General features: G+C 40.7%; 1 pseudogene; it reads right to left on the reverse strand.

Annotated features, from left to right (window-relative positions):
• LOC142431908 (elongation factor 1-gamma-like) overlaps positions 1-18,728 on the reverse strand; it is a 69,077-nt pseudogene extending 50,349 nt beyond the window's left edge.
• Positions 18,729-19,166: the final 438 nt, after the last annotated feature.

Below are 19,166 nucleotides of genomic sequence, written 5' to 3' on the forward strand. Positions count from 1 at the left end.
TCTGTGGGGCTGGCCCCAATCCCAATTATGTGGACAACCTCGCTCCCCTAGAAGAATGCACTTCAGAGGACAGCACTGGGACTACAGCTTGGAGAGAGGAGCGTGTCTGATTAGAGCACACGGGAGAGACAGAAAGTGATGGAGAAGAAGGGGAGGACATCATGGTCCACCAAGCCCCTGACAATATTCCCCCTCGGGGGAAACAGCACACAGTGAGGACCATATGGCCGGCCCCACCATGAGACACAGTGTCCCTCACTAAACCATAGCACTTCGGGGGACAACACTGGAGACTCAGTGCAGGAATTGTGCCCAATCTGACCCCATCATGCTGGAGAGAAACACTAAGTGCATGTAACAGGACAGCAAGGGGACCAAAGTGATGAAACCCCCGGGGAATACCAAAATTAGACTTTGGAGACAGAGTTTGGCACACCATCAGACTCACCTGGAAAACGCTCATAAAGGCCAACAAACAGACCTTTAACTATTGATAGGTTTTTCCATTTTTGCCAGTGACTTTCTTTTTGTTGTATGTCTTGTTTTGTCTTGACTTCCTTTGTTGTTTTATTTGGCTTTGCCTGCTTTTTACAATTATTAATGTATCTGGATATCTATCTAGTTAAGATAGGCAGGATAAATAATTCTGAGATGCAAAGAACAGAACCAATGGTTCTGAGGGGATACAGGAGATGGGGAGGGTGGGAGAAAGAAGGAGCGGAGCAGAGACAAAGGAACTACAGTTGAACTAAAATCAATGGAGAGAAGGGTGTAGGGTGCTTATTGGGGCTTAATCAAGGGCATATACCTATATGTTAACAATGAAGGTTAAATATGGACATTGGGCCTCAACTCAAGTACTCCCTCAACACATGAAGACTTTGTTCTAACAATCTGACATTCTATGATGCTCACCTTCCCAACATGATCACTGAAGACAAAATGGATGCATAAGCAAATGTGGTGATGAAAGCTGATGGTGCCATGCTATCAAAAGATATAGCATCTGGGGTCTTAAAGGCTTCAAGATAAACAAGCGGCCATCTAGCTGAGAAGCAACAAAGCCCATATGGAACAAGCACACCAGCCTTTGTGACCATGAGGTGTCTAAGTGATCAGGTATCAGGCATCAAAGAACAACAACAAAAAAAATCATATCATTGAAAATGAGGGTGAGTGCAGAGTGGAGATCCAAAACCCATCTGTAGGCAACTGGACACCCGCTTACTGAGGGTCGCAGGAAGAAGACGATCCAGTCAGGGTGCAGTGTAGCAACGATGAAACATACAATGTTCCTCAAGTTCTTAAATGCTTCCTCCCCCCACTATCATGATCCCAATTCTACCTTAAAAATCTGGTTAGACCAGAGGATGTACATTGGTACAGATAGGAACTAGAAACACAGGGAATCCAGAACAGATGACCCCTTCAGGATCAGTGGTGAGCGTGACAATACCTGGAGGGTGGAGGCAAGGTGGCGTAGAAAGGGGGAATCTATTACAAAGATCTTCATATAACCTCCTCCCTGGGGGATGGACAACAGAAAAGTGGGTGAAGGGAGACGTCGGACAGTGTAAGATATGACAAAATAATAATAATTTATAAACTATCAAGGGTTCATGAGGGAGGGGATGGAGGGAGGGAGGGGAAAAATGAGGAGCTGATTCCAAGGGCTCAAGTAGAAAGCAAATGTTTTGAGAATGATGATGGCAACAAATGTACAAATGTGCTTGACACAATGGATGGATGTGTGGATTGTGATAAGAATTATACAAGCCCCAGATAAAATGATTTTAAAAAATACATTGGCCCGTGGTAACCTTATAGATGACAATGGAACATTGTCCAATACAGCGCTAGAGGAGGAGCCGCTCAGGTGGGAAGTTACCCAAAGGCCACGGAAGAGGAATTTATTCCTCAAATTGGAGCATTCTGAATGAAATGGATGGAGTAAAGATTTCAGCATTTTCATTTTCTGATATGGCATGACTCAAAGCAAAGATTCATTCATAAAAGGAGTGTAAAGTATATGAATGTTATTAAAACTGAATGAAAGTCATCAAAACTAAAATGGAATGTATAAAGAAAAAATGAATAGGTTTTAGTGAGAAAAAAACTGGTATGGACATTTTTAATTGAATAAACTATGCTAATAATAATTATTTGAAGATGGATAATGTCGTGTCCATGCTGTCAGAAAGAATATTTGAAGCTCTATCTTGAAGTGCAACACTGTTAGTGATAGGATAATATTCATATACCTACAAGGAATACCAGGTAGTATGACCATTACACACGTTCATATTGCAATCAATAATGCTGAACATGAAAAACTAGAGGATTTTAAAATAATTTCTGCCATTTGAAATTGATTAAACATGCAATCAATTTGTATTGGTCATTACTGATTATTAGAATGTGAGATTTAGAAACAAAGAAAGTTTGAAAACATTTCCTTGTTGACAGAAACAGAGACAGAAATTGCATGATTGGATTGTGCAAGACTAACTAATTATTCATTGTAAACATCATTTTCAACAGCTATGAGAGTAACTCTATATATAATTCATCACATGAAATACACAAAAATCAAATCTACTAATTCTGTGGAAAGTGATAGTGAAGAAGAGCAGCATCAACATTCACAACAAGGTCAAGGATGAGTGCTAAAGAGACCATCAATTGCTCATAAGCAAGCACAAGAAGAAGTTAAACCAATTAAAACAATTCCAGGAAATCCCTAGAGATTTTAGAAACCACCTTGCTTGATTCCTTGAACACTAGTGACTGAAGACCAGATGAGTAGTGGAATGACCTCATCTTTGCAGAAAGCAGAGCCCTTAAGCAGACTTTCAAACTACCTCTTGAGCATGTTGTTGATGTGTGCTCTCAAGTAGGCTCTGACTCATAAGGACCCCATGTAAACCAAGCACAATGATGTCTTTTTCCAGGGACCAATCTCTCCTGGTAACATGTTCATAGCGTAGCTCACCGTCCTTCCTTCTAAGGAGTGCTCTGGCTTTCCCTCCTCCAAGACAGATTTGTTTGTTCTTTTGGAAGCTAATGGTCCTCTTGAGAAGTCAAATGGAAGAAATGATGAAGTAAAAGAGCTTAGCCGTGAGGTCTAGCCTCAGCCTCTTCACTGAGAGTGTCCAGAGGAGTGGGTGTGCATTTGAGGGAAAATGAAGAGAGACAAAGTGTGCACTGTGCTCACCTTTCCAGAAGTCAGGAATAAGAAAGAGAGTGATTGTATTCTCCAATGGGGCAAGCGAGCACTGTCTTTCACAGTCAATCATGTATGTAACAAGGTGGGCAGTGTCTTAACCCTAAACATCCTTGAGCGCATTTGGGAAGTACCTAAGACCTGTATTGGGGGCCATCAGAGGGGAGTTGACTGCCCTTTGTGTGGGAAGAACAATAGAACGTATTTGTTCCTGGAGAAGGAGAGCCTTCAGTAAACAGTGAGCAGACATGTGCTTGCCTTGTAACAGGCTTCTTTAAAGTAGCACTATTAAAGGAGAAGTTTGTGGAATGAATTTTAGTATGAAGAATGTGACTCAGAGTTATCTCTAACTCACAAATATCCAGGCCTTCCTTCACCAGAGTCTTAATTATGAGTGTAGAGAGTTTGATTGAATACACTGTCTTTCTAGTCCTCAGTTTCCCACACTTAACAAGAAATTTTAAAAAGCAGCTAGATAAAACTAAAGGAAGTCTAACTAAATAATAAAAACCTGAAGCTATAAACAAAAAGAGATAAATACACTCAACCTATCTCAATTTTTAAAAAAAGATAGAAAAATTCAAGCCTCAGGTTGAAATATTCAAGGATTCATAGTTCAAAATGTTGAACTATGCCACATCAAAATATATTGGAAGGATTACACAGTCATACTACCAAAATAAGTAGTTAATTTCCAGCAATTACTGGATGTCATAAAAACCTCAAAACTCAACACTGAGTTGATCTCAACCCATAGATAAAGAACTAATAGCAATGAAGAAAGAAGTTGAAGCTTCACTTAAAGCATTGGGAGTGGGAGGGGGGCTGCAGGAATTGAAAGAATATCTATTATAATGTTTCAATGAATCTGGAAATGTTTACATATTTTACTTATGTTTTATTGACAATGTAAGTATGTTAAACTGCATACAGCACAGAAAACTATGGAACAGGAATACTAGAGAGCTTAATTTTGTTCTTGGAGAACCTACACATAAGTCAATAGGCCATTATTTGATAAAGTCAGGTGTTTGCTAGGATATGCATTTGCCATATTCATTCAATCTGTATGCTGTTCAAATAATCTGACAGAACCAAGATAGGATGAAGAAGAAAATGGCATCAGGATTGGAGGCTCATTCACACCCTGTGGTATGCCGAGGTCATAGACTTGCTTGCTGGAAGAGGAGGACTGAAGCACTTGTAATGAATATCCTACTAGTCTTCAGAATTGTGATGGGTTTTGCTTCTTCTTGGCTGGGTCAGGATTCTCAGCAGTTTAGCACTGAAAACATAGAAATCCCCCATATTAGGATACGTCAATTTAGGAGCAGCCAATCAGCTGTAAGAAACTTAGGGTATGATGCCACGCCGTATTCCAGTAACAGCCTTGATGGGATCAACTGAAAGGAAATTTCCTTGGGGATATGGCCTTCTGCCGATATAAATGGATGTTGTAGAGCAGTTTGCTTGCTTTTTGTTGGGTCCGGGAGCTGAATCTGGCTTATAGACCTCTGGTTCTTTGGACTTGAGCCAACGATCTGCATGTTGCCTGCCCGTTCTGGGAGTTATTAGTGGACTGTTATCTTTCCTGCTGACCTTGGGTTCATTCTGCAGCCGCAAGCCAGAGCTGCTGACCTTACATTTCCTTTCTCTGTAGCCCAAAACCTGCCAAACTTGGGTTCATCAACGCCACTGCAACTAGAGTCGGGAGAAACCTCCAGGCTACCTTGTGAATGACTTGCCTGCTTCTACAACTGTGTGAGCTATAGTATTAATGAATTTTCCTCTATAGCTACATATACATCTATAAACCTCATTGGTTTCACTTCTCTAGGGAATCCAGAATAACGTAAAGAAAACAAAATTTCTCATAATTGAATGATTAGATGACATGATAAACTGAGAAAGTATATAAAAGATTGAAGTAATTAGAGATTTCATTTTACTTAATTATCAAGCAATACAGATGGAAGCAACAGACCATAAATCAAACATTTAGCAGTAGGCGACTGTCCTGAAAAATACCTCTTTAAAGGGTTAAAAGAGCAAAGATATCACTCAGAAGTCTAAGGTGCACTCAACCGTAGCCTTGGATTTTTGATCATTTCAGTTACTTTATATGGATATAAGGTGGATAGAAGATTTGATGCATGTGTCCTTTAGTAGGACTAACGAAGAATTGATGCATTTGAATTATGGTGTTGGTCAAGAGTTTTAAAATACCCTGGAATTCCAGAAGAACAAACCAATCCCCACTAGAAAAGCACAGTCACACTATTCCTTGGAAAAGAGGAAAACAAGGGCTCATCTCCTGTACCTTGAGTATCTTATCAGAAGAGACCAGTTCCCTGAAAAGACATCATGTTTAGAAAAACTGAGCTGTTATGTAAGCAATCAAAAGCTGTTTGTCTCATTTGAGCTGCTTCATTGTGAGGCATCTTTCTTAAAACAGATTAACCTACCTTTAACATAGAAGAATGCAAAAGCCATATGAATCTGTTCAATATTAATTTCCCCACCTCCCCAGCGATCTGCAAATCACTGGTTTCTCATGATTGTACCTCTCGGAATCATCACACAGTTTTGAACATGCCATAACCTGCTTACCACATTCTTTCCTTACTGTAAAAGTGACCTGGTGGTGACATCTTAACCTTAGCGATGCCAATTCCTATGAGGTGGTCGTCAGACATGCCCCACACACCAACTTTCTTTGACAATTCAAACACATTTTTTCTCCCCAAAGGCATCCTTTCCTTTTATGCTCTATTCAACCTCCATCAAAATGGTCACCCCGTATTTGCAGACAATATTCACAACTGCTTTTAGGGTACATAGCAGTTACAATGAAGAATCAGAAATACAAAGACTACAGTTCTTTAGTCAGGAGTGCCTTTTCTCAGCTGAGTTCAAAGGCAGGCCTCTCTAGGTCAACTTCCTCCAGACCTCTGCCACTCCCATGTGCCTCTGGGGTCACAGCTGTCTGGCTGCTGGGTAGAAGGGAAGCGGCATACAGTGACCTAGGAACCCAGTGTATGCACCCTACTCTTGCATAGTCTTTTTATTTTATTTTTAACAGTTTTATTGGCATATCATTCACATATCATAACATTCAATAGTTCAATTATGTTCAGAAGTACAATCATCACCACAATCAATTTTAGAATGCGTTCTTCATTCTTGCACTCATTGTTATTAGCTCCTCATTTCCCTACCACGTCCCCTGCCACATCCCCAAGTAGTCATTAATCCAGTCACTGTCTTTATAAACTTATTATCCTGGATTTTAAATACAGAAAAACATTTGAACAAAACAAAACCTAGCAATAATGAAGGAAAGCCTGATAAAACCTCAGTTGAACAGAAAGCAGAAAATATTAAAAGCTAGAACAATTTTAAAATGAATCAAGTGGGAGATCAAGTGGGCAAGGCATTAAATTTTAATCTAACTGCATCTGCAGAAATCCACTTTCCAATATACTCTGTACAATAGCAAGGTGAGTCACATACCTTATCTATGGTCAGAGGGGACTCTGGTGCATATTCTTTATTGAAAGTAGTAAGATCTTTGCTCCTAAAGCCAAACTGACTAATCCCCACAAGTCTATACATGGTTGCAGCCGTTATCTGGTCGGAGTTACGGGGTGTGACTAGAAGAGCTATATCAGTAATGCACTGCACCACACCTACTACTTTCATTCAGTTAACGCATCTTCTCTTGAACACCCTTTCTAGACTACTCATAAGAGGCCAGAGCTCTCTATTTGAGGGTCCAAAGGCACCATACACATCACTTTAGCATTCATGAGAATTATAATGTAAAATCTTGCTGTGATAACTTAATCAATGGCTTTTGACAATTTGGATAGAATATGTGATCTGAAAGCACAAAGGCAAAGTTACCTTTTTGCCCTGAGTCTCGTTTTCAATCAGAAATTCCTTATTAGTATTCCATTGAGTTTAGTGGAACTTCAATCAAGGGACCTGCCTCTCTTGTCATGGGAATAGTCACGTAACACATTATAAATTAGCTGATTATTCTTGTGTTGTAGTCACAGAAAACAGTCCACTGTGGGCATCGGATCCAAACTGAGACTCTTAATATCTTTTTATGAAGTAACTACTTTTTTAAAACATTTTATTAGGGGTTCATACAACTCTTATCACAATCCATACATATACATACATCAATTGTTTAAAGCACATCCATACATTCTTTGCCCTAATCATTTTCAAAGCATTTGCTCTCCACTTAAGCCCTTTGCATCAGGTCCTCTTTTCCCCCCTCCCTCCCCGCTCCCCTCTTCCTCATGAGCCCTTGATAATTTATAGATTGTTATTTTGTCATATACTTTTATAAAAGAATCCAGAAACTCACTGCCATTGAGTTGAAGCCATCCCGTAGCCACCATATAGGATCAGGTATAAGTGCTGTTTTGGTTTCTGAGCGTAGAAAGCCTTGTCTTAGTCAGAGCACCTGATGGATTCAAACTGCTGACCATCAGACTCTGACAAATAACTATTTAGATATGGTGGGGGGGGGGAGAGTTACCTTATTTTTTCTGGTTGTAATAATTAAACATGTGTAAACCTAGATCTCTCACAGGTGCCTTTTCCCAAGTGAAAGATAATTTCTTAGAAGATGCTTAACATAGAGAAAGAGAACAGCATGATACACAGAATCCTGAGGACATGGTTTGAGTATACGTATAGCCAAATGTACATTTTAGATATCTGAAGTAGGAGCAAATCCATCTCCTGGTTTTAGCATCAAGAAAAATAAGTTGAATTTTTGTTACTCGTGACTAGGAAGGTGACTGATACAATTATTTCCCCAACTATCTCTCAAATTGAAGAACTTCCTCTGTGTGATCTTCTCCTTGTCTTTTTCTGTCGTGTTTGCTCGGCAACCATTAACTCTACTTAACCTGGATTTCTTTTTTGAAAAAAATATGACTCATTAAAAATGAAAGATAGAGTCACAATTTAGGGAAATAAACAATATATGTTTAAGTGTAAGCCGTTGTATAGTCACGGCATCAATAATTTTATTAATTGAGTATGTACAACTCACAGGACAGGCTTTTAGACACTGTGGTCCCCATTGTCTCATGTAAGCATTATGAAACCACTGAAATGTTTGCATTAAAGGAAGAGTTACACTCATTTTGCAAAGTACCATAAATACTGGTGTATAAGCCAGGATTTTTAGCACAAAAATGGGCTGAAAGACTGGGGTTTGGCTTATACATGGGTCAGCGGTACCCCAGTGAGGTGCACCATCTCGCAGATGATTGCTGTTCTTCCCCTGTTCATTCAAAGCCCCCCTGACACTGCAGGGCTTTGAATGTTTGTTTACTCACATCTAACCAATCAGAGCCATCCTATGACATGGACGGCTCCAATTCGCAGAAGCACCCATAGTGATTCACTTATGCCAGCAGCTGAACTGGTAAGGATGTGTCTGTGGCTGTGCTCCGTCTCTCCCCTCTGGTCTCTGTGTTAATTCACATCCTGCATTTCCTACCCTAGGCTTATGCTAGAGTCGATCAGTTTTAACGGTTTTCCAGGTAATAATTAGGTACCTCGGCTTATAATTGGGTCGGCTTCTATTCGAGTATATACGGTAGGTAAAATTCACTGAAATGAAATAATTTTGGCAAATTTGCACAGCTAGTAAGTCAGAGTGTCAAGATTCAATCTAGATCATCTTGACTGAAGAACATACTATCTTCATCAAGCTCTGCTGCTTCTGGGAAATTTTTAAAAATCTTTTTATTGGGTCTCATAAGGCTCTTATCACAGTCTGTACATACATCAATTGAGCAAAGCACCCTTGTACATTCGTTGCACTCGTCATTCTCATAATTCACCTTCCAATTGGGTTCCTGGAATCAGCTCGGTTTCCCTTTTTTTCACCTGTCCCCCTCCCTACCCGATCCCACCCCTGGTCCCTTGATAGTTTATAAATAATTATTATATCTTATCTTACACTCCCCGGCGTCTCCCCTCACCCGCCTCCCCATTGCCCATCTCCCAGAGAGGAGGTTACACATAGATCTCCGAGATCAGTTCTCCCTTTCTACACCCCCTTCCCTCCTGGTGTCGCCATTCCCACCGCTGGTGTTGAGGGGTTCGTCTGACTAGATTCCCTGTGCCTCCAGATCCCCACTGCACTGCTGTACATCCTCTGGTATAACCAGGTCCGCAGTAGAATTGGGGTCAGGAACTAGAGGAAGGTTTTTTATTTTCATTGTTGCTACACTGAACCCTGAGTGACCCATCTCCTCCCCACTACCCCTCTGGAAGGGATGTCCAGCTGTCTATAGCTGGGCATTGGGTCCCCATCATGCACTCCCCCTCTTTCACGGTGATGTGGTTCTCACCACCACCCCTCCTTTGTTGTTGGAGACCTGGTCTCCTCTGCCCTTCACGATCACCTATGCTGGTGTGCTGCTTCTGTGTGGGCTTGGTTGCTTCTGGGCTAGATGGCCACTTGTTTGCTTTCAAGCCTTTAAGTCCCCAGACGCTATATCTCTCAGTAGCCGGGCACCATCAGCCTTCACCACACTTGCTTATGCACACTTTCGTCTTCAGCGATTATGTGAGGAAGGTGATCACACAATGATTGTTTTTGTTCCTTGGTGTCTGCTACATGGTCCATTCAAAACCTTGTATTCACTTAGGCCGTGTGCTTCTTCTCTGTGGGCTTTGTTTCTTCTGAGCTAGATGGCCGCTTATTTGCCTTCAAGCCTTTAAGACCCCAGATGCTATATCTTTTTGATAGCTGGGCACCATCAGCTTTCTTCACCATGTTTGCTTACACACAGGTCTGTCTTCAGTGATCATGTCGGGAAGGTGGGTATCCTGCAATGACTGTTTAGCAGGGCGAGGTGCTATTGTATTGGGGAATTATGAATGAGGAGGCCCAATGTCCATCTGCTACCCTACTACAGAACCTATAAATATATGCATATAAGTCTATTGCCCCCATAATCATAAATATATTTACATATGTGCATGTCTGCATTTAGGCTTCTCTGTATGCACTTTGCCTCCTACTCCTTTCCTCCACTTCCTTTCGCTTTCCTCCCATCCCATTACCATGTTCAGCCTTCATTCTGGTTTCAGTAATTCCTCTCAGTTACTTTGCTCTTGGTCACTCCCCACCAGTCCTCCCCTCCCCTCCCTCCTCTGGTTTTGAACCACTCGCTGTTCCCTTGTCCCTGTGTTGGGTGACACCTCCTCCCTTCCCCTACCTCCCACGCTCCCACGTCCCTCCAGGACCATTGGTCCTGTTGTTTTCTTCTCTCATTATTTGTCCAGCCTATCTTGTCTAGGTGGACCTGCTGACATAGTAATATGTGCATACTAATGCAGATGACTTTGATAGCACCCAAGTGGCACAAAAGAACATGGCTTTGACAGAAGCAACATCGACATGCTGATAAGCAGAAAAGTCACTAATATACAAAATTTACAAGGTAAAAAAAACAAATAAAAAAAGACAAAACAAAAGGATAGCAAATATTAAAAGAAAAATTGCTAGTAGTTCGTTGGCCTTTAGGAGTGTTTTCTAGGTGTAGCTTGTGAGGCGCCACGTCCTGGCCCAGAAGTCCATCCTTTATACTCCCTCGGGATCCCTTTACTCTGCTTCCTCTGCTGCTTCATTGCACGCCCCCAGTGTTTGCCTCAGTGTGGTGGGGTCAGTTCAGTCGCACATCTCCCACTTTGTCTCAGGTGCTGTCCCGTGTAGGGCCATGTGTTGGTGCAGGATGTCACATCTTGTAGTGTGGCCAGCTGAATGGCCCTCTCTGTCTGATGGACCCTTCTAGCTGGGCTATTGACCTTGCGCTTGGTGGACCCATGTGTACTCCACTACGTCCTTTCTCCTTCTTTTGTTTCAGCTTCCTTCTGGATGTGGTTTGGTGGGTCAGTTCCTTTCCCACTCCAGACGATCTATTTTTGTTTTCTGTGGTATTCCCTTCGAGTGTGGGGGTCGGCCTAATTCTGGTTTGGGCCAGCGTGTCGTCCAGCCTCTTTGTGTAGACCTCTGTACTTTGCGTTGCCCTCCTTGTTTGGTGTGTCGTGGTGGGGTCTGTATGCATGTTCCAGATCTGTGAGGACACAACCGATACTCTCCCCCGGGTGGCTTAGTACTGGAAATAGTGACATTTTCTGTAGAATATTTAAAACAGTACAATTTAAAAAAACACTGTCATCCTTTTAAACACTGAATAGGTGCTTTTTTCTGAGAAGAGAAAAGGACAGTTTTTGTCTGTTGGTTGCATGGAGTATTCAATAGAGACATGGCTGTGAATGTGTTGTAAAGGCTGTCTCAGTAACACAGTTCTTTGGCATATCTACATCAGCTTAGCAATTTTAGGTGAGCTATATACCATGTGGGGGATAACATCACAAAGTAGAACAGGACAATTTAATACTTGCTAAATAAAACTTTGCTCATGCTAAGCCTTTTACAGTGAACAGTTTTTAATTCAGCTGAACTGAAGTATCACCATTCTATATTAGTGTTGTATTGAACATGATAAATACAAATAGGAATAAAGATAGGTGTTTATATTCCAGCAGTGACTCCTCACAGAAAACATATCAATCACATGTAATTAAGCTGTCAGTTCCTAATTTAGCAAAAACTATTCACTACAAACTAGCGAATATAAATACAAAAATAAATGAAGTTTTGGAAAATAAAACACCGTGCTGATGCCCTCCCATTTTTATTGTCCCTCTGAAATTAGGGTACTTTTCTCTTTATATTTATTTTCTGTGAAAGGAGTGGATATTTTATTAGTTACAACAGACATCATGTTTCAAGCAAATTATTTTATTTTGAATGTGAGCTGGAATTGAGCACTTACAGGAAAATGTTTATGGCTACTTTCTTGGTGCAAATACAAATTTTATCCTTGTGTTGTGTTAGACAGGGTTCTCTAGAGAGATAAAGCAGATTGCTGATAAATAGATAGATAGATGATAGATAGATAGATATACATGCATATAACACAAGAAAAGAACTGTTAAATTATAAACAGATAGATATATAATATAGGAAATGAACAGTTAAATTATAAAGCAGTACAAATGGCTCAGTGAAACTCACTTCCGTGAGAGAGTTGTGAACCACTGGCAGTCCTTTAAGTCTTGAGGGCCGCCAGGTAGTCCTTTGGAGAGAGAGCTAGGCTATTGCAGCAGAGGCAGCAAACAGCAAGGCAGGTCACGAACTGTAAGTCAGGTCACCAACTGTCAGTCCCCAGCTCAAGAGATGTAATTTCAATCATGTGGTCTTAAAGGGACCTCAGATTACAGTGACACAGTCCACAGGTTAGGTGTCCCACAGGTAGTGAAGCCTGTAAATTGAGGCACAAAATGAGCAAGGCAGCCGCACACTGGTCTGATGAGCAAAGAGCAAGAGACAAGAAAGGCAAGGCTCACCAAGCCATTTATATCTCTGCCCTTCAATTAATCCCACTTGTATTTATCGTCCATGCTACACAATAAATTCGCTATCTCAGTTGTCTAGTACACAGCAGTGAGCCACACAAAGGAAAGACCCATGTAGATGTCTGACATGGGACTGGCTGGATTTTCAAGATTTATCCAGTGTCTCTTATTGCACTAACCATTATACAGTTTAGAGTTTTGAGATGGAGCAAGTACTCCATAAGGTTAATAATTAATTTCTATATGCCTGTTTCTACCAAAAACAGAAAACAGCACCTAAAACAGCAACAAGAAGAAACGTTACAAAGAACAAGCCCTACTAGGCAGTGCTCCTGCATGGTCAGCACTTGGAAGCCACCAGCAGTTCGGCGGGAGAAAGACTGGCTTTCTACTCCATTGAATTACAGTCTAGTCTCAGAAACCCCCTGGGGGTCACTATGAGTCAGCATAGACTCAATGGCATTGAGTACCTTTAGCGGTAGCAATTAATTGTACAATACTGCTTTATGTGAACTGTGGGATGGTATGGAACTTGGATTATATCCTAATAAAATGGTTTGGGTGAAAAAAAAGAAGAGACGTTACTAAGGAGTCCCTTAAAATATTTGGTATAAAGTTGGGGAACACCAGACATATTTATTCTCAAAGATAACTTTTACTTTTGGATTATGCAAGAAAATGTTCTCTACTATCAATGAAGAGAATAATTCATTTTTGTCAGATGGGTTAAAATCTATTATCTCAAAGAAAGAGACAAGAGGGTACCTATGTATATATCACTAAATCTTGGAGATATTTCTAGAAAAATAAATATGCATTTCTGGGTATTGGATAAATTGTCGAGTCTGTGGGAGGAAGGTAAAGCGTTCTGCTCCTGTCAACTCTTTGGAGACTCACAAGGGCAATTCTACCCTGTCCTAAGGGGTCATTATGAATTGGAATCATCTCTATAGCAGTAGATGTGCTTTAGGGGGTTGGGATTTCTTTTTACAATGAATGTTCCCCTTCAAATACTGGGAAGTGGCCTGGAGAGCCTACAAGGGTGGTCTAATAGAAATTAGTTCAAAATGAGACCCATGTAATGCCACTCAGTAAGTAAATGAGGCCGAGTATGTCTGAGCATAATACAATCTTCTGATGGCAGAACTGTTATATTGGAACTTACCCTCTGTTTAGTAAAAATCTTTGCAGACTTCCATAGGAAATCTATGTGCCCAATATTCCTCAATTGGCTTCACCTTGTGCAGATGTAGTGAATTATTTATTGTGGCTCTTTTAGCCAAAGTCTTTGTAACTTCCAAAAAAATTACGTTTTCCTGCATGAGTTTGGCTAAGAAGGATGGGGTAAGACATGGACAGGATTCATCTCTGAATAATTATTACTAAGGTTCATTTTGATCGCCATCCTACTGGATATACAAGCAGCCCTCAGGGAACCTTACCACAGGCAAGATCCAGGGGTGGAGTGGGATCCCTGCAAAGCACCTCTTTCATCTAGAAAACATCTGTGACATCAGACAAGTGACAAAGGAGCAGCCACAGCAGCAGCAGCAGTGGCAAAAGAACCAGGGGACAGAGCATGAGACAGAAGGATGCACTTCCCAGGTCACAGGACAAGTAAAGCTGGGCAATTTGGGTCCAGAAGTTGGCCTACGGGATGGGGTGCCTCTGGATACTAATTAGTGGAGCTGGGCTTGATGATCCATGGGGATGGAACTGAGTGCCTTCAAGCTGAAGTTCACTGGTGTGGGTGCCTCTGGACAATTTAGAGAGCTTGGTTCGCTGAACCACAGAGCTTGAGGCTTACGGTACAGTGGCAAACCCATTGCCTATTTCTTGTCAGCATTGAAATAATTTTGTAACATTTCCTGACTGAACAACTGTCTGCTGCTTATTTCTTATCTGCATTTTAACCTGCTAACTTCCCTAGCCAAACCTTTACTCATGAATCGAGGCTCTGCATCATGTGTAACCTTTGCAATGACTTACAAAACCTAATGGTAGAGTATGGGGAAAATAGGCATTGTTGTATACAGGAGAACAAAATTTACTCATTTTGATTGCTTTTTCTCAATTTATAATCCTTGACCACAAAGATAAAGACTTTTCTGTTCTGCACAAATTTACTGTAACTAACAGATAGAAAAGAATATGGGAAAAGATAAATACAACATACACATACGTTATAAGAAGCATTGATTTATAGAGGTATTAGGGAGGAAAATAGCCCATAGCTACGGTTTGACACTGTCTAGGAGAAGAGCTCATCTGGTAGGCATATAGAAATAATTACAGGAGAAATCTTTGCATGGCATAAACTTGTGTCTTCATAAATCTATGCAAAATATAAGTATCTTTGAACACCAATCAAGAAAGTTATGTACTCTCAAAATGAGCATATAAATAAGGACTTGTTGCTCATATTTTTCAATCTGAATTTGATAATTCTTACTCTGAAGCTGTCTGAGCTTTAGAATATTTTATATTTTCTCATTTAAACATATTTCTAATTATTCAACACACAGTTACTGATATCAACTTAATATTAGGTTTTGAAAAGACATTGAACTTCAGAAAGTACTAGACTGTTATAGTCTCTGTACATTTGTGTTTAAGATCTCACAGAGATAGTGAGCACACAAGGAAATAAACACATGATTACACACAAAGATACTAGTTATGAAGAGAGTAAAATGGTGCTATAATAGAGCACCATCAAGAGCTCATAATTATGAATTGTGGTTCAGATAAGCTTTTAGACTTACATAAAACATTTGGGAAGTTTTCACATGAAATTTTCACTATAGCCACATGAAGATATGGTGATGACTATATCTATGCCATCACTCATCTGCCGATTTGTTGTACTGTGGCAGTTAGTGTGACGGTGCCGCAAGTACTGCATACACATGTACGGTCACCTATGATGGGCAGGTAGCCTTCACTGGAGCTTTCAGACCAAGGCCAACTAGAAAGAAGAGACAGACAAACCAATCCTGACAACTAGCCTGTGAATATCTTATGATAGTCATATAAAATTGTCTACTATAGTGTCAGAAGATGAGACTTTTACATGGAAAAACATTTGAAGTACAATTTTGGAGGAAAAAAAATACAATTGAGAAAGAGCTACCTCCTCAAATCATGGTTGACCTTAATCAAATGAGTGAAGCAAACCTTTGAAACCTTGGTTTTCAGATACTGTATGACTCAAAGTGAGAAGACAAAGTTGAAATCAACCATTGATAAATTAGGTGTGACATATACGGTGTTAAGCTAGGTTCTCTAGTGAAGCAAAATCAGTGATTCTCATATATGTTCCAAGTTTAGCAGTCAGATGTTAGGCTGACGGTTTCTCTTGACACCAGAAAACTAATGAATTCAATCAAGACTGAAAACAACAACATCAACAGCAACTGCCTGGTAACTGAAAAGGTGAATGAATTTGTGTATAAGAAAAAACTTTATATCAAAGAGCAATTGTATATTAAGAAAATATACCAGCTCAGATCAAGTCCATAAGTCTGATTTTAGCTCATATGTCCCATACTAATCTATAAAGTCCTCTTCAGATTCATGCAACACATGCAATGATGCTGAGTGCAGGAAGATCACAGGTCAGTGGGTGGAAAGTCTTGTTGATTCAGTGGCAGTGGAAGCTTCTTAGCAATGGCATGTGTCTTCATGTAGCTCGTCCAGCTCCAAAGTTCAGACTACCATAAGCACAGCTCCAGGTGACTTGTCAACAGGAAAGTCTCTCAGGGAGAGCGTGTGTGTCCCCCCTCTAGCGAATTATTTATCTGCATAGTGCCTCCACTGAGGTAATCAAGCTGCGACCTGATTGACAAGCTAACCTCCACACCTTCCTTCTTAATAGTCTCAAGTTGACAACAGATTATTTAACTACCACAGAAGTCAAGGTCAGTTGTTCAGGTTTGTGACTATAGAAAAAATGAAATCAGTGTTGGCACATCAGATAGTAGGTAATTGTCTCAAGTTTAAAGAACCAGATTGAATATCACATGCAGGATGCACAGGGAGGAAAAACTGAAGCAAGATTTTCCACCAACCTTGTCTCTGAGGTAACTTTTTTCCAAGTAATTGGCTGTTTATGGCAGATATCATTGTGGAGGTGATTACTCTGTGTTAAATCTCATCCTGAGGCATATCCAAATCTTAGTTGCCAAATCACTGAGAATCTTGGTCCAGCAAAGTTGACACAAAACCTTAAAATATTATATGTACAAAGCATACAGCTAAGAAAATTGGAATTAATAAAAAATGAAATGGAACACGTGGAGATCTTAGGCATTTGTGTACTGAAATAAACTGGTATTGGTCATTTTGAATCGGACAATCATATATTCTACTACAGTACTGAAAATGGCAAATTGAAGAGAAATGGCAATCCATTCATCACCAGAAAGGACTTCTCAGGATTTATCCTGACAGGATAATATCCTGCACAGAAGAACAGTTAATAAGACCATTCACATTCATCCAACAAACACAAACGCTGAAGATGAATAAATTGAAGGGCCTTACCAATTTTTAAATTCTGAAATTGATCAAATATGAAATAAATATGTTTTGATAAGTACTTCTGATTGGAATGTGAATGATGAAACGAAAGAGACAGGATTGGAAGTTGGAAAGTATGACCTTAATGATAGAAACAATGCTTTGGATAGAGATAATGATAGAATTTAGCAAGACCAATAACTTGTATAACACAAATGCCCTTTCCCAACAAAACCTCACTGTGCTCTCATTAGCTCCAACCCTTTTGCATTGGACTACAAACGGAAAATCCAACACTTTGACTCAACCCCTGCTCCAGAGAAGAGAGGTAAGACTTTCTTCTCCTATAGAATTACAGTAGCATGAACCCAAAGGGGCAGTTCTACTTTGCTCTGGAGGGCTGCTATGAGTGGGAGTTAACTTGACTAATGGCAGTGGGTTTGATTTTTGCTTTTTCCTCCCAACAATGTAAATGATGACGGCACATGTGGACCTCAGCAGATGGAATAAACAAGAATAAAACTGGAACATCAATATGAAGAAACAATAAGATACATAGTATCAACACTGAGGAGAAGACCTTCCAAATGCTGAGCAGACTGCCAATTACTCATGAGCAAGTTCAAGTTGATGTTGAAGAAAATCAAAACCAATCCACAGGAGTCAAATGCTAACTTGAGTAAATGCACCTAGAGAAATTAGAAGAGATAGGAAATCAATAGAAGATCAAAGTGGACATCAGAAGGGACTCTGACACTGCACTTATATAGAGAGAGGCTAAAGTGGATGGAAAAAATAATAAATAGAATAATAAATTAATAGACAATTTCAACAGGCAAAATATTATAATGAAACGTGCAAAGATACCCAGTTAGGAATGAAAAGGGAAGAACATACTCAGCATTTCTCAAGAAAGAACTGAAGAAAAAAAAAATCTAGCGTAAAGGTTCTACAGGCAAACCATTGAGCAACCCAGGAAAGTCTGCAAGAAGATAGGGTACACAGAGTCACTGTGTCAAAGAGAACTTACCAATTTTGAACCCTCTTGGCTATCTGCGATAGGACAAGGGACACCCTGGTGGCCAGCCTGCTTGTCGGGGTGGCATGGCCCTGGGGTGGTCCTGGCTAGGGCAGTTCCGTGTGCAGTGGCCCGGATCCTGACACACATAGCACTTGGCACTTTGGTCATGGGTTTGGGAAGCCTGGGAGGTGGTTGATGGGCAGTTAGCAAGTGCAGCCAGTACCTGGGCATGCCTGATGTCTTCCTTCTCTCCTTTTGCCGGGCCTGCACCTCCCCCTTCTGTTCCCTATTGTAAAAGGTAGCATTAGTACCAGCAACCATCTCTTCTAGGGTAACCCCTTCAGGCATTTGCACTAACTTCGGGAATTTCTTCCAAATGTCCGGTGCAGCGTGTATGAGACAGTTGTCACTAAGCAAGACGTGTCCTTCGTAAGAATCTACATCTACAGCAGTGTGATCCTTCAGGACTTCTTTTAGCTGCTCTAAGACACCCATGGAGCTTTCCTCGGGTCCTGGTGAATCGCTGTCTCTAGCATAATTAATGGCCTTTTGCCTACCTGACTTCCGTCCACTTGTGATACACACCAGAATACGTTCCCATGCCCACCCGTCCTTGGTATCATTGTGATCTCAGACAGGGTCAGTAAAAGGCACAGTAAAAGTCCCACTGGGGACTTATCATTCATCACATGTAACTCCTCTGCAACCTTCCTAGCACCTTTGAGCACTTGTTCGCTCTCAAGGTTTGTCACAGTCTGTCCCAGTATGACCATCGCGTCCTTCCAGGTAAAATCACAGGTGAGTGCTGGAGGCTTTCTATGTACTGTTTGGGCTTGTCAGAGTAACTGCCCAGGTCATTTTTAATCTGCTTGAGTGCAATCAGGGTGAAAGGCCTGTGGACTGCCTGGCACCAAACTCCCCAGCTGTCTCTGC

Source organism: Tenrec ecaudatus, chromosome 1 (genome assembly GCF_050624435.1).
Source record: "Tenrec ecaudatus isolate mTenEca1 chromosome 1, mTenEca1.hap1, whole genome shotgun sequence".
Classification (NCBI taxonomy): domain Eukaryota; kingdom Metazoa; phylum Chordata; class Mammalia; order Afrosoricida; family Tenrecidae; genus Tenrec; species Tenrec ecaudatus.